Source organism: Hypanus sabinus, chromosome 2 (assembly GCF_030144855.1).
Source record: "Hypanus sabinus isolate sHypSab1 chromosome 2, sHypSab1.hap1, whole genome shotgun sequence".
In the NCBI taxonomy this organism is placed as follows: Eukaryota; Metazoa; Chordata; class Chondrichthyes; order Myliobatiformes; family Dasyatidae; genus Hypanus; species Hypanus sabinus.
In genome coordinates, this window is record NC_082707.1 from 26,232,277 (window position 1) to 26,249,414 (window position 17,138).

At 42.0% G+C, this 17,138-nt stretch overlaps 1 protein-coding gene across 3 annotated transcripts in view; it reads left to right on the top strand.

Moving 5' to 3' along the window:
* The first annotated feature begins 637 nt into the window (after positions 1-637).
* Positions 638-17,138, top strand: part of LOC132407173 (phospholipid scramblase 1-like) — a 61,070-nt gene continuing 44,569 nt past the window's right edge. Inside the window, exon 1 of one of the 3 annotated variants that reach the window (XM_059993468.1) lies at positions 638-899. The gene's annotated coding sequence lies outside the window, so the exon portion shown is untranslated. Of the gene's footprint in view, positions 900-1,626; positions 1,756-2,773; positions 2,864-17,138 lie in introns of those variants that run through there. The other 2 variants (XM_059993472.1, XM_059993478.1) reach the window with 2 other exon arrangements.

Sequence of the window (17,138 nt, forward strand, 5' to 3'; positions counted from 1 at the left end):
AGACAGAGAGCAATCCAACAAAGGCCTCAGCAGTGGAACTGGCAGAAGGTGACAATATGTCACATTGGCAGCGAAGGCAGAGGAAGGTTGCACCAGTGACGGTTCCCCAGTCATCTTGAACAGCATGCTACTGCACCCTGACCCCGAAAATGTCAAGGACCTTATGGTGGCTGCTCATGCATCAGCCTCCTAACATTAAACAGTCACACACAGGCATTCTCCATTAAGGGAATGACTCCTTGGGAGGATGTTACACTAGACTTGCATGATCACACTACTATTTATATTTATTTTGACTGTTTCTTGCAGTGATTTGTAATGCCTGCACTGCAATGCTGACAGAAAACAACAAATTCCTCTCTTCCACAGGAACTTTTCCACACTGACAGAATTTTGGAACATGACTGTCAATGCTGGCACTAATTCCATGACTACCCATTTTAGTACTCTAGGGTGCACTATTCAGACCATGAGGGTGTACAGGTACTGGTCCTCCATCGTTTCTTTTTACTTCTTAGTGACTCGATTTCCTTTTTATTAAACTCCTGGTTCCCTCCTAGTTCAGTAAGGCTGTTCCAGTTCTATCCCTGCTTCAAAACACAGTATTGGCTTAATTGTTATGCCACACCTGCGTTCCAGGTTATAAACACTCCCGTTGCTTTCTGTATCTTGGAGAGCGGCAGCTTTGACTTTTGTTGTGGCACTGTGAAATCTGAGATGCTCAGCTTCCAGGATCGCAAAATAAATGTCAGCCTTTGGGGACGTTCGCTCGCCCCGCTGAACGGAAACACCGCCCATACGAATTTTGCCAAAACAGTTGTACAAGTACTGACGGGTGTCACTGGCAGTTTCACGGAGAGATTCGTTCGAATAGGAGTGGTTTGGGCAGAAACCGCGAGGTAAGGAAACGAAAAGCTTCTTCAGTTTTAAAGGATATTATTGATCCGTTTCAATTATTTGTGGAGATAACCTCACCGCAGCGGGAACAATGGATAACCCGGAGCACATCATTTCTGTGTGGTGCTGCCGCGTGTGTTGAAAGCGACCAGCCGTGCTTGATGTCCCGGTAGTTGGAGGCGGCGGGGCAGACTCCTGACTAACTTGCCGGTCGCCAGGGCAGTAGAGAAACAGGTTGTTTTGAGAGGGCCGATCGCGGCGATTTCGCCCAGTAAAAGGCGCATGACAAAATGAAACCTGTCTTTGGTAGAACGAGTTATGCTTACCTGTGTGGTTTATAATGTTTGAAATCAAGGCTGGAGATCGTAATGTTTTGTTTTAAACCTTATTCACATCTAGCTAACATGAGAACAATAAAATAGTTAATTAAATCAAACCTCTTGAATGCGGAAAACAAGTTATTTCTGTTTCTTGATAGGTGGTGAAAAGATGGGGTTGATAGAATTCTGAGAGGAGTGTATTGGGTAGAACGCCAGAATATTTTGTCCCCGGGTGGAAATTCGGATTCAGTTTCGTTTCTCTTGTATGTATCGAAAAGTACAGTGAAACGCGTCGTTTGCGTTAACAACCGGTGCAATCGAGTCACCCTCACACTTGAGAGGGAAGTGTACAGGAGATGATGCTCAGGGCAGTTACACACAGAGTTCAATGTAGTTCAAGGTGTTTTAAATTGGTACATGTGGTTGGTACAAAAGGAATTACTGTAATTTAATACGTCATCGCCCTCAGCACAGCTATCCGAAACGGAAGGACCTGTCTCTGTAGCAACACACACGATGTACAGGATGAACTCACCAGGTCAGGCAGCATCTACGGCAGTGAAGAGACAGTCGTCGTTTCGGTCCAAGACACTTCTTCGATGAAGGGGGAGATGTCAGAATAAAAAGGTTGGTGGGGTGGGTGGTTAGGAGGCTGGCTGGAAGGTGATCGATGAAGCCAGGAGGGTGGGAAAGGTCAAGGGCTGGAGAAGGAGGAATCTGATAGGAGAGGAGAGTTGATCACAGAAGAAAAGAGAGGAGGAGGGGGCCCAGAGGTAGGTGAGAATAAATAAAAGTTCAGAGTTGGGAACAGAAAAAAGGGGGAAGGATTTGTTTACCAGAAGGAAAAACTGATATCACAGGACAGCAAATTTTTGCTTCCTCAGAATGTTATTTTTGTTTATGTTAGACCACTTGAAGCTGAAAACGAAATTAATTTTAGGATTACTTGTATCACATAGGAATTTGGAGAAACAAATTATTTTTTATTGAATATAATGTGTTTAATTGCATAACAGTGCTGATGCTTTGCAATAGTTCAACTAAGCTCAAAATGTTTTGTTGATGATTTTCATTTGTACTCAGTGACTGTGGCTTCTTGCTTAAGTGTCTAACTGTAATCAGCCAGCTTCGATGGATTCCAGTTGCTGTGATATGGTTTCTCCACGACCGCAATGTCCTGGTGAAACCTTTCACCATGCTCATTACTGAAAATACAAAGATTTGCAGGGAAGAAGTCTTAATAAGAATACAGAAATTGAATTTTACTGATATGGTGCACTTCATGGTTTTGTATACTTGAAACATGTTGTCAATCAGCTGCACATAGTTTGGTGCTCTGTAGTTGCCAAGAAATTTTCAACAATATCCTTGAATACCTTCCATGCAATTTTCTCCAGTCCCACCAGAACTTCTTTGAATTGCCTGTCATGGATGACCTGTTTGATTTGTGGATCAATAATAATTCCTTAACCTTGGTATTAGATATTTTGAAAACATCTGACTCAAATATTGAAATCCTTCACAGAATTTTTTGTACCTGGTGAAAGCAGATTCCATCCTTGCAGTCTGGATCCCAATAATTCTCCTTTTGCCTTTGACAAACCCATGTCTCTGACCACGTTATGGAACTCAGATTGAATTATCAGGTGAGGCTCACTTGACATAAAAGGTCCTAAATCTGTATCAATATCTGTGTTGTTTCCTATTTCTGGTTCATGCATATTGGCATAATTGTCTGCCTCCTCTGGGCTCCATGTCTCCTGTGCCTTCAATCCTGAAAGCCTATTGTTATGAGGCACAGGTCTCATGGCTGAAGGGAGAGTGGATTTCTTGATTTTAGAAGCGAAACCAGGCACACTGGTCAGACAGAAGAAGCAGTCTGTCACATGATCGTTCTGCTCGCATCATATCATTGGGACATTGTGAGTGAGTGATGCTGGAGAGGGATAAGGAAATGGCCGACGAACTGAATAAGTATTTTGCATCAGTCTTCACTGTGGAAGACACTAGCAGTATATGGGAAGTTCGAGTGTGTTAGGGGTAGAAGTGTATGATGTTGCCATTACTAGGGAGAAGTTTCTTGGCAAGTTGAAAGGTCTAAAGGTAGATAAGTCACCTGGACCAGTTGGCGAACTCTTCAGGATTCTGAATCAGGAGGCTGAAGAGCTTCTGGAAGCATAAGTAGGATCTTTCAAGAATCAGATGATTTTGGCATGGTTCTGGAGGAATGGAAAAGTGCAAACGTCACTCCACTCATAAAGAAAGGAGTGAGGTAGAAGAAAGGAAATTATAGGCTAGTTAGTCTGGTCTTAATGATTGGGAAGATGTTGGAGTCGATTGTTTTAGGATGAGGTTTTGGGGTATTTGAAGCAAATGATAAAATAGGTCAAAGTCAGCCTGGTTTCCTTATGCGAAAATCTTGGCTGACAAATCTGTTGGAACTTTTTGAAGCAAGAACAGACAGGATGGACAAAGAAGAATCAGTTGATGTTGTGTATTTGGATTTTCAGAAGGCCTTTGACAAGGTCTCTCAAATGAGGCTGCTTAACAAGTTAAGAGACCATGGTATTACAGGAAAGAACCTACCATGAATAGAGAACTGGCTGATTGGCAGGAGGCAAAGAGTGGGAATAAAGGGAGCCTTTTCTGATTGGCTGCCAGTATCTAGTGGTGTTCTGTGTTGGGACCGCTTCTTTTTACATTATATGTCAATAACTTGGATGACGGAATTGATGACTTTGTGACCAAGGTTGTGGATAATACAGAGGTAAGTGGAAGGGTAGATAGTTTTCAAATTTCAAAGTTCAAAGTACAAACATCCAATGTGCAGAGAGAAAAAAAAACACAACTCATACAAACAATAAAAACAAGCAAAAGCATTCAGAAAATAAGTGAGTCCATAGACACAATGCCTGGAGCAGCTGAAGAAGGCCCACAACTTCAGCCCCAGTTCATCACAAAGCTTGCAATTGTGAAGGCCATAGCAACCAGAGCAGGCCACAGCCTCAGCCTCAGTGCCACAGAAAGTGGAGTAAACATAGGAGAGTAGTGAGCAGGACCGGCCCGATACTTCCCTGCCTTTTCCAGCCTGGTGTTTAAATCATCCAAAAGTCAGATCGTCTCTTGCACTCGGGACCCAGGCCCTGTCGCATCGATATGCTCTGGGCCTGGACCCCACCGCCATGTTCCGGCCCATACCTGAACTTTCCAATCAAACTTAGATCAATCAAACCAATTTAGGCGGTCAGGCTCCAAATCTCCTCCGCTGTAACTTTTTCTCCACTTCATACTGTATCTCAGCCTCACTCTGACCTCTCACTCCAACTTGGCATTGCTCCCGCACACCTCGACCCTCAAGTCAGCCTCTTTATTGTTTACAATGATTTTCCACAGAAAAACATGTTATTAAGTATTTAGTTGTATCTCTTGCTTTATGAACCACTAGTAAGTTGTTGCTAGTATTCAGTAGCACCATCTTAAACCAGGAAGTAGAGAGGCTAAGGAAGGACTCAGACAGATTAGGAGAATGGGCAAAGAAGTTGCAGGTGGAATGCAGTGTCGGGTAGAAGAAGTGCATTCTTCTACCAATGCACTTTGGTAGAAGAAATAAAAAGGTAGGTTATTCTCTAAATAGAGATAAAATTCAAAGACCTGAGGTGCAAAGTGACTTGTGAGTCCTCATGCAGGATTCCCTAAAGGTTAACTTGCAGGTTGAGTTGGCGGTGAGGAATGTAGATGTGATGTTAGCATTCATTTGGTCTTACTGACCTAGTAGTGTGATCCCGCTTGTCAGGAAAGATGTTATCCCACAAGAGTAAGAAATCTTCAGCAGTGATAAAATCTTACAGCCTCTGTGGGACAATTTAAAATTTATTGTGCTGAGAATGTCTATATATAACAGTTGTATTATGTTGTATGCTGTGTATATAGTGGAGAGGCACTCACTATTGAGTTGGAATTTATAGCTAAGCAGGGAGAAGTGCTGTGTGTTTAATATTTCATTGATATTTGAATAATCTTTTACACACACTGGTTGATTAAGAATTCTTGTTAGTTTAAATAATTAATTACAGGTTCTATGTAAAAACGCATTAATTGCATACATCATCACACTTCCATGTGATAAGTCCATTGTTCACTTAAAGACAAAGCCAGACCTGTATTCCAGACTCCCATGTTTTCTTTTGAATTAGTTTAATGTTTTAAAGTTACAAAATATAACACCCACTAACATGAAAGACTAAACTCTTTTGGAAGATCTGTCTTTGACAAATGTTACCTTTGTTTCTTTCTCCACAGACGCTGCATTGACTTACTGAGTGTTTCCAGGATTTGTAATTTTATTTTAGATTTTTTAACATCTGCAGTTTCTTTTGTTTTCTTTGCAGTCAAAGTTTTTTTTTCCAATTCATTTATCCTTTCCTATTTAAATAAAGCTTTGTTTAGGCCATACCTGGAATTTGTTTGTTATGTGGCATGTCATATGACATGGGTGATTATGGTCTTTCCATAACCATGATTGGTCGTGACAATTTTTTCTACAGAAGTGGTTTGTCATTGTCTTCTGCTGGGCAGTATCCTTAGAAGGTGGGTGATCCCAGCCATTATCTGTACTCTTCAAAGATTATCTGCCTAATGTCAGTGCTTGGTTAACTAGAACTTGTGATGTGCTCCAACCGCTCATACGTCCATCCACTGCCTGCTCCCATGGCTTCACGTGACTCCGACCGGTGGTTGCTAAGCAGGTGCTACACCTTGCCCAGGGGTGATCTGCAGGCTAGCAGAGGGAAGGATGCCTTACATCTCCTTTGGTAGAGACATACTGTATGAGATTGCGAAGTTCTTGGAGAGGGTGCAGAAGGATTTTACTGGGAAGCTGCCTGGATTAGAGGGCATCAGCTATAAGAAGAGATTGGATAAAAATGGGTTGTTTTCTCTGGAGTGTTGTAAGACCTGATGGAAGTTTATTACATTGTGAGAGGCATAGTTAAGCTAGACAGACCATACCTTTTCCCAGTGCAGAAATGTTAAGAAGACATGTGTTTAAGCTGAGATGGAGAAAGGGCAACAGGGCAATTTTTTTTTAAACTCAGTGTGGTAGATCAGACTGCTGGAGGAAGTGGTGAAGGCAGACAAGAGATTGACTCTTAAGAGGATGCTGGTTGCATTAAAACAAGAATGGTTAGAATGAGGAACAGTTTCTTCCCCCAAGTCATTAGGCTTCTGAAACCCTTGCCACATTGTATACAAAGTGTCACTGTTTAATCTGTTCCGTACCTTACAATGTTTAATATTACTTACAATGTTTAATATTAATTCACTTTAGTTAGTTATTTATTTGTGATCCATCTGTAAATCTTATCATTCATAAGTTATTGTGTGTTATGTGTACTACTGTGCTTTACACCCTGGTTTGAAGAAATGTTGTCTCTTTCCTGTATAAATTATATAGTTATATACATTGTGTGCATGTATATAGTTAAATGACAATAAACTTGACTTGATATGTCTGTGCCGGGAGTGGATCATGTACAAGCAGAAGAGAGTTAATTTGTCATCATGTTCAGCACAGTCATTGTTGGCTGAGGGGCCTGTTCCAGCGCTGTAACTTCTGTCTTGTATGTTCTTCAAAGAGTACTTTTGATCTCTCACATACTCATTCTCCTGCTTACAAAACCTGTAGTCAGAATTAGGCTGTAGATTACTAATAGGAAGAGGAAGGCGCCAGAATTTTATATATAAATGGGAATCTAAATGGATATGGGAAAAGAAAGAATTTCCTATATTAAAACATTTAATATAATTTTTTACATCAATTATATATTACACCACAAAAATAAATAAATTAAACCCAAGTTTATCTGATTAATGTTTCCGATGTAATCAAGAAATTGGTACTTTTTTACACTCTACTTGGTCTTGTTCTAAAATTCAACCTTTTTGGACAAATTTAAGAATTTTACTGGAACAAATTATTGGAATACAATTTCCACATAACCCAATATTATTTTTATTAGGTGATATTGAAGGGATAAAACTGAAACCCAAATTGAATAAATTTCAGAAAGAATTCATAAAAATTGCATTGGCAGTAGCCAAAAAGGCTATTGCAGTTACTTGGAAATTGGATTCATACTTAAGTACAGATCGTTGGAAGAACAAAATTTTCAGCTGTATTCCACTTGAAAAAATTACTTATAATTTAAGAGATAAATATGAAACATTTCTGAAAATTTGGCGCCCTTATTTACAAAAGACAGGATTAAATAAATATGTGCTCCGAAGATAAAATTATTTGGGGGGTTCTTCTTCTCTTTCTTTTTCTTTCTTTCTATAGGGATATGTTAGGGGGGAGGGGGGATGGGTTGATAATTTTTTTTCTTTCTTTCTGTAATCATTTGAAAACTCAATAAAAAAAAAAAATTTAAAAAAAGAAAGATCATGACCAATGTATCTGTTAGCTCTTTAGCACCCTGTCTGGGATATAGTCCACCTGGTCCAGGTGACTTAGCCACCTTAAGACCGTTCAATTTGCCTAGCACTTTTTTCCTTTGCACTCCTCACTGACACTCACAAACTTCTTGCACACTGCTAATGTCTTTCACAGTGAAGACTGATGCAAGGTAATCATTAAGTTCATCTGTCGTTTCTTTGCCCCCTTTACTACCAACCAGCATAATGTTCCAGTGGTCCATTATCAATTCTCACCTCCCTTTTACACTTTATATACCTTGCCCTCATATTTTATCTTTTCCCTTCTTATAGCTTTTTCAGCTGCATTTTGTTGGATTTTGAAAGCTTCCCAATCATCCAATTTCCCACTCACTTTTGCTACCTCATATGCCCTTTTCTTGGCTTTTATGCAATCCCTAACCTCCCTTGTCAGCCACAGTTGCCTACCCCTGCCATTTGAAAACTTATTCTGTGGGACAACACTCTCCAGCACCTTGTGAACTATTCCCAAAAACTTCAGCCACCTCTGCTCTTGCCGTCATTCCCTCGATTCCAAGATGGCGGCGCGACACAGCTTGCAGCGGCCACCCCGGAGCTGATTATCTGTTAATTGTGAAGTGGGGTGCCATGCACAATCATAATCAATTGAAAACGGACGTGGGAGCACAGAGGAACATCATGAAGTCTCCAGGAAGACCTTCTTCGTTGCTGCTGCTGTGCGGTCCAGGACTCTGCTGGGAAGAAGAGGCCCCCAGTCCTCGGGGTCACGTTGCCGATGGCCGTTGGCGGGGCCGTCTTATTATGCTCGGAGAAGCTGTGCCGGAGGGGATGGTTGGAGGCTCGGAGGTTCGACAGACTCAGAGTCCGCTGTGGTCAGGTCGCTGTCGGTGTGTGCTGCGTCTGCGAGGCTGAGTCGGGTGGCGCTGTGGAAGTCCATAGCGGGGGTATTCCCTTCTGCCGCCGGCGTGGGATGGCGAGTCTGTCAGGACCCTGGGAACTTGTGGAAACTGTGTGGTGATTTCTTTTGAACTTATAGTCCTTTAAAATATTTGGACTATTTTTACTGTGCCCATAGTCTGTTTTTTTATCAATTATGCTATTGTTTGCACTGTTGTAACTATGTGGTTTTGTGCAGGTTTTGTAGCTTTAGTTTTTGGTCTTGTTTTGTCTGGTGGATTTGGAGCTCCTTTCCGGGGAACCCGCTAAGACGGTAGCGCGATATTAATACGCAGCAGCCTCTCCGGACTCTGGATTGGGGATTGCCAAACATTATGTGGATTTTCTAGTGTAGTCTGTTTTGTCATATACTTTTGTGATATCATTCTGGAGGAACGTTGTCTCATTTTTTAACTGCATTGCATTTGTGGTTTTTAAATGACAATAAACTGAATCTGAACCAGTATTCCCCTCAATCCACCTGGGCAAACTCCTCTCTCATGCCTCCGTAATTCACTTTATTCCATTGCAATACTGATACATGTGACTTGTGCTTCTTTCTCTCAGAATGCAGTATGAACTCAGTGATGCCCACGTCATACCAACCATTTTCTAATTGTGCCACGAATTCATCCTCCCAATTCTGAATGCTATGCATGTTTAAATACAATACCTTCAATCCTGCATTCTCTGCCCTTTCTGAATTTTGGCTCTGGGGTACAATTTAACTCTTCGCTCTGTCTGTATTTGTACCCAATCATTGGCTTGTCCATCCTTACTTTCATGTTACACCCATCATCTACTTGTAAATCTGCTGGCTCATCCTCAGCTCCATCATACTGGTTCCCACCCCCCTGCCATATTAGTTTAAGCCGTTCCCAACAGTTCTAGTAAACCTGCCCACAAGAATATTGATCCCACTCAGATTCATGTGCAGCCCGTCCTTTTTGTACAGATCACACCTGCCCCGGAAGAGGTCCCAGTTATCCAGAAATCTGAATGCTCAGCCCTCTGCTGCAATTTTTCAGCCACGCATTTATCTCCCACCTCATTCTATTCCTGTTATCTCTGTTGCGTGACACAGGCAGCAATTCATATAAACATACAAATTACCAACACTACTCAATCCCTTGAACACCATTCAATGAGATCATCGGTGATCTATTGTGAAACAAACTCCACATTCACCTCCTTACTTACCAAGAATCTATCCAACTCTTCCATAAAAATATTCAAAATCCTTGCTTTCAATACCCTTCCAGGTCAAGAGTTCCTAAGACTCATGCACCAGAGGAAAACTGGCATCATTACAATGTTCCCAGGAATGGAGGGATTATTTGGTGGTGAAAGATTGTACTCATTGGAATTTAGATGAATGAGAGGCAATCTTCTTGAAACATGTAAGATTTTTGAGCAGCTTAACAGGATATCTGCTGGAAGAACATTACTCGTAATAGGAAAATCAAGGACTATAGGTCACAACTCAGGATTAGCGCTGCCCATTTAAGACTAACCTGAGGAAGAACAACTTCTCTCCAATGATCATGAGATCAGCATGTTGCCTGGGAAGTATTAGCAATATGGATGGATTGTTTTCTCTGGAGTTTCAGAGGCTGAAACACAACATGATAGAAATCTGTAAAATTATGAGGGGCTTAGGTAGGATAAAAAATCAGAGATTTTGTTTTCCAAGATGGGAAATACCAAGTATCAGAAGGCATAGCTTTAAAGTGAGATTGGGGAAATTTATGGAGATTTATGAGGCAAGGTTTTTTATATGGAGAGTGGTGGATGCTTGGAATGTGCTGCCAGAAGAAATAGTAATAATGTTTAAAAGACATTTAGCGAGCAGATGAACAAGCGGGAAATAAAAGGGTATGGACTATGTGGAGTCAGATGGTGTTAGTTTGGATTGACATCACAGGCTGAAAAACTTGTTCCTGTGCTGTAATATTTTATGTTCAGTGTTATCATAGAGCTTCCAGAAGGACTTCCGGTCAAGATGGAACCAACACCCCTTTAGTCAACGTCTTCTGGATAGATCGGGAAACCATATATTTCACTTCTTTTATGTCTTTTACATTTGTTTTTCATCTTGAATGTGATTCTGGAATTGTTGGAGCCCATGATTTGCAGTTTGGAGATTGGGTGTTTCAGCACTCTGCAGTCTCCGAGGGGATTCTGGGAGGGGGAGGCAGGATTTTGTAGCAAGAAGGCTGCGAGCCGATGTTCGTTTCATTGGTTAGAGCTTCTATTCACCAATTAATGCAATGAGGGAGATTGAAAGGCTGGCTGCCTGCCTTTTTATCGCTGGGAAGATCACTCTACACCGAGAGGGGATACTGTCTTTTTATTGCTGGTGAGATTGCTCAGCTACAGAGGGGAGAGACTGCCTTTTTATTACTGGGGGATTACTCTGCACTGAGAGGGGAGGCTGCCTTTTATCTCTGATGAGATCAGTCTGAATGGAGAAAGGAGACTGCCTTTTTATTGCTGGGGACTGCTCAACACAGAGAAGGACAAATGCCTTTTATCATTAGTGAGATCACTCTGCTACGGAGAGGGAGAATGCTGCCCAGGTTTTCTGCATTTTGGATGTGGACTTGGACTGTGGACTCCTTTTAGTCTTATGTGTTTATTTTTATATTCTGTGATTTTTGCCCAAACTTTCTCATTTTTTTTATGTGTGGTGGAGGGGGATTTGGAGGCCAATGTGCCTGTTCCATTTTTGATCACTTTTTTACATGGGGAAGAGGGATTTGGTGGTCAATAATCATGCTGCTTTTCTTTCTTGGTTTCACGGCTACCTGGAGAAGAAGAATTTCAGAGTTATATACTTCAATAATAAATGAACCTTTGCACCTTTGAGCACATTAGGCAGGAATGGTGACGGGGAAAACATAGTTCAAAGTCAATGAAAATTTATTATCAATGTATGGATATGTCATCATACATTAACTTGATGTTTATTTTCTAGTAGTCATTTATAGAAAAATAAAGAAATACCGTTGAATTTATAAAAAACTATATATAAACAAAGACTGACAAATGACTAATGTGTAAAAGAATACAAATTGTGCAAATAAAAAAGTAATAATACTGAAAGCATGAGTTACAGAGTCCTTGAAAGTGAGTCTGTCAGTTGTGGAGTCACTTCAGAGTTGAAGTGAGTGAAGTTACCCAAGCTGGTCAGGAGCCTGATGGTTGTAAGTGAATAACTGCTCCTGAACACCGTGGTGTTGGACTTAAGGCTGCTAAGTATTTTAATGACCTTTCATTAGAATTGCGTCACATTAATATGATCTTGGCAGCCACTTTCAATTAGATATTTCTGTTTTATTCCAAAGCAACCCAGCATTGTCATCCTGAAACTGGGATGCCTGCCTCTCAGTGTGTGAGCAACACGTAAGCTATCGTTGTTAGCCACAGCCAGTAAAGTGGTGAGGTGAATTATTGGCTATGTGCAGAGTGCAGATGCACTAGATACTCAACCCAAGTAGTTTCCCATTGAAGACTTGGAATGAAATGCTGAGTCAGTGAACAAATGAATTTATAATTTACTTTAAATTACTCCACTCCACTCTTGTAAAAAGGGAGCATTTTGGACCACTTTAAAAGGGGAATAACTGTAACCATTGCACTTGCAACATCCGTGCAAAAGCTGGCTATCATTTCTATTAAATTATTTACATTTCTCGCCATCATTTTTCCCATAGAATTGCAAATATTTCCCTGTTCATTTGTGTCCCACTCAAAAATAATGAACGTGCTTCAACAGGATGTGTTTAATCCTTTTTGCTCCTTATGGAGCATAGGGCCTCAACAAAAGTCCTCCACTTCCTGCGATCTCCAGCAGATGTTTTTGCAGTCTCCCAAGCTTGGCCGGCGGCTTTCAGTTCATCCAAATGCCTACGCCTCCAGGTTTGCTTTGGGCGACCTCTTCTTCTCTTCCCTTGTGGATTCCATTTGAGTGATTGTCGAGTGACATTCGACTGGCTCTTCCTTAAGGTGTGGCTGACCCATCTCCACTTCCTCCTCCTGATCTGGAATACAATGGGCTGTTGGTTTGCTCTCTTCCATAGGTCTAGGTTTGACACTCTGTCGTACCACTTGAGGCGGAGGATCTGCCAGAGGCATTTGTTGACAAATTCAACAGGATATTCTGGATTATAATCACCTGTTGTATGTATTTAAAAGAAAATCTTACCTTGCCTCACATGTGACTTACGCAAGGGTTGCATACCATCGCCGACTTCAAAGCCAAACGTTGTGGTGCCGCCAACATCGCAACTTCTCTCCCAGATGATAGCGATCGCTTTTACACTTGGTTCGATGTCGCTAACTCTGAGCCTCCGAGGAAAGCCACCGCTACAACCTGCAACCTGGTCATCTCTGAGGCTGAGGTACGCAGATGTTTCCAACATTGCGGTCGCAAGACTGCAGGACCAGGCGGCATCCCAGGGCAAGTACTCAGGATGTGCGCAGCACAACTGGCAGGTGTGTTTACTGATATTTTTAATCTCTCCCTCTCCCAGTGTAGAGTGCCCTCCTGCTTCAAATTATCCACAATTGTCCCTGTACCAAAAAAGACCAAGGTAACATGCCTGAGCGACTGGCATCCTGTCGCACTCACCTCAATAATAAGCAAATGCTTTGAGGGGCTGTTCAAGGATTACATCTGCAGCATACTACCACCCAAGCTTGACGCCCTACAATTCATCTACCGACACAACCGATCGACAGATGACGCAATAGCCACAGCTCTACACACCGTACTCGCACGTCTGGAGAAGAGGGATGCTTATGTGAAAATGCTGTTCTTGCTCTGCAGTTCAGCATTCAACATCACAGTTCCATCCAGGCTCGACAAGAAGCTCAGAGACCGAGACCCTGACCCTGCCTTGTTCAGCTGGATCCTGGACTTCCTGTGAGAATGCCAGCAGGTTGTAAGAGTGGACTCCCTCACCTCCAGCCCTCTGACTCAATACAGGAGCCCCTCAGGACTGCATACTGAGTCCTCTCCTTCACTCCCTGTATACCTATGACTGTATTAGCATCCACAGCTCCAATCTGGTAACTAAATTTGCCAATGACACTACATTGATTGGCCTTATCTCAAACAATAATGAGGTGGCCTACAGGGAAGAAGTCATCTCTCTAACATAGTGGTGTCAAGAAAACAACCTCTCCCTTAATGTCGCAAAAAAAAGGAGCTGGTTGTGGATTACAGGAGGAATGGAGATGGGCTAACCCCTAATTGACATCAAGGGACCTGGGGTTGAGGGGATAAACAGCTTTAAGTTCCTCAGCATCCACATCACTGAGGATATCGTGTGGTCTGTGCACACCAGCTGTGTGGTGAAGAAGGCAGATCAGTGCCTCTTTCACCTCAGATGGTTGAGTAAGTTTGGTATGGGCCCCCACATCCTAAGAACTTAGTACAGGGGGACAATTGAGAGCATCCTGACTGGCTGCATCACTGCCTGGTATGGGAACTGTACTTCCCTCAATCGCAGGACTCTGCAGAGAGTGGTGAGGATAGCCGATCGCATCAGGAGTTGTGAACTTCCCATGAGTCAGGACATTTACGAGGACAGGTGTGTAAAAAGGGCCTGTAGGATCATTGGGGGCCCGAGTCACCCCAACCACAAACTGTTCCAGCTGCTACCATCCAGGAAGCGGTATCTCAGCATAAAAGCCAGGACCAACAGGCTCCGGGACAGCTTCTTGCACCAGGCCGTCAGACTGATGAACTCACGCTGATTTGAGTGTACTCTATATTACACTGACTGATTTATTTATTATAAATTATTATAAATTGCTATGATTGCACATTGCACATTTAGATGGAGAAGTAACGTAAACATTTTTACGCCTCCTGTATGTGAAGGATGTAAGAAATAACGTCAATTCAGTTCAATTTCTTTTGCCATTTACCTAAACTTTTTGCTTCAGGAAGTAGTTTATTATTTTATTGAAACCATTTGGTTTAAAAAAACTTATGTTTTCCCACTAACCTTGGGTGTTCTTAATACCCTTCCACTCTCTTCCCCAAAATGAGTTCTCGCATTCCATGTTGATGGGGAGCAGAGAGTAGCATGGTAGTGGTGATGCTGCTTTCTAGCTTCACTGACCCCATTCGACATTCCATCCATGTAGACTTTGCAAGTGTTGCCCCTGATGGCATGGGATTCCCTTGGGTGTTCTAGTTTGGAATATAGAAGAGCAGAGCACAGTAAACAAACATGACCTGCATATCTCCTTTAAATGTTTACCCTTATCTCCTTGAAGCTATACTCTCTAATATTCCACATTTCTATCCTGGGAAGAAGGCTCTCATTATCTACCCAATCTATGCCTTTTATAATTTTAAATATTTCTTTCAGGTGCATCCCTCAGCTTCAGACACTCCGGAGAAAACTGTTCAAGTTTGTAGAACCTAATTGACATCCCAAAAATGTATTGGCTGCTAGACTAATTGGCCATTGTATATTGCATTCTGTTTTGTTAAGTATTAGGGCTGAGGGGTTGCAGGAGTTAGCTTACAAGGAAAGTGATGAGGTCATGTATATTCTCACAGCCAGCATAGATTTTGCAAGGGCAGATGATTTCCTTTGATGTCACAGTAAGAAATAAATATGAGAAATATCCTGGAATAATTTTCATACATGTTCTCTTCATTCTTTCTTAAAATTTTGATATCCTTCCCAGTGTCAGATATTTCCTACATTGACTATGGGATGAAAATTTCTCTTTGGGAGCCAGTCTTTCACCTCCTTTAGGTATCAGGCTAACGAGTCAGTGAAGGAGGATTTATGTGTGTTCCGTTTTGTGTGGGGAAGGGGATTTTTGATCAGGATGCCATTCTTCTTTGTGTGGGTGGTGGGGGGAGTGGGTTTAACGTTCCACTCTGAATGACTTTCATGCTCTTTGTTACTGGAGAAGACAAATTTCAGAGTTGTGTTTGGGTAGAAGCCTCGATAATAAGTGAACTTTTGGACATTTGAACCTTTGAATTTTTATTACTGTTTATGTTGTCAGCAAACATTGTAAAGAGTATAAGGGTTTCAATAGCCTGTTTGTAAGAACATGCATGTTTTGCAATGGTTATCACAAAGCTTCCACCAATCTTAATTGTGGAGCTCACATAATCCAGGGAGATAGAAGATGGCATACGGGAAGCAAGAGCCTGTCTCTGCATCCCCTCCCCTACACCAGATACCCAGTGATCCTTGTGAATGTTAGGTGCCTGCTACTTAATACAATATTCCAGCTGAGATCTAACCATGACCTAGTATAAATGGGTGTACTGAAATTTACAGTTTCTACGGTCAAAAGTACTGCATTTCTTCTTTAAATTTCCTCCTTGATTTAACTTTGCACTTTCAAAAATATACATACTGTAAGTATAACACCAGGATTATTTGTTTCAGTGAGTCATGTAGAGTTGTCATTCAGTTTACTTTATCTTTGATTCCACCCTTCATTTTTGTATTTCCTTTTATTTCCATAGTTGCGCAACTGATAAATGTTTTTGATCAGTTTTGATGATGTTTTTCACTTAATGTACTGGTACAAATTATGCTTTCTCATGCTCACTTCTACGTGATTGAGGCAGATCTGAAATATTCCTGTGATTCTCCTAGGCAACAGCCTGCATGTACTGATGCAGTGTTGGTAGTTAGCTGTCCTTTCTACCCTCAGAGCCCCCTTGTTTTGTTATGAAAGAGTTGTATAGCAACACACACAAAATACTGGTGGAACGCAGCAGGCCAGGCAGCATCTACAGGGAGAAGTACAGTCGACGTTTCGGGCCAAGACCCTTCGTCAGGGCTAACTGAAAGAAGAGATAGTAAGAGATTTGAAAGTGGGAGGGGAAGGGGGAGATCCGAAATGATAGGAGAAGACGGAGGGGGGGTGGGGTAAAGCTAAGAGCTGGAAAGTTGATTGGCAAAAGGGATACAGAGCTGGAGAAGGGGGAGGATCATGGGACAGGAGGCCTAGGGAGAAAGAAAGGGGGAGGGGAGCACCAGAGGGAGATGGAGAGCAGGCAAGGAGTGATTGTGAGAGGGGCAGAGAGAGAAAAAAAGGAGGAAAAATCAGATAAATAATAAATATAAAGTGTTGTTCCTCCAACCTGAGTGCTTCACCTTGACAGTAGAGGAGGCCATGGATTGACATATCAGAATGGGAATGGGACATGGAATTAAAATGTGTGGCCACTGGGAGATCCTGCTTTCTCTAGCGGACCGAGTGTAGGTGTTCAACGAAACGCCTTTTATTCCGTCTGGGTAGCCTCCAATCTGATGGCATGAACATTGATTTCTCTAACTTCCGTTAATGCCCCTCCTCCCCTTCTAACACCATCCCTTATTTATTTATTTAATTTTTTCCCCTATTTTTTTTCTCTCTATGTCCTTTTCACAATCACTCTGCCCGTTCTCCATCTCCCCCTGGTGCTCCCCTCCCCCTTTCTTTCTTCCTAGGCCTCCCGTCCCATGATCCTCCCCCTTCCCCTGCTCTGTATCCCTT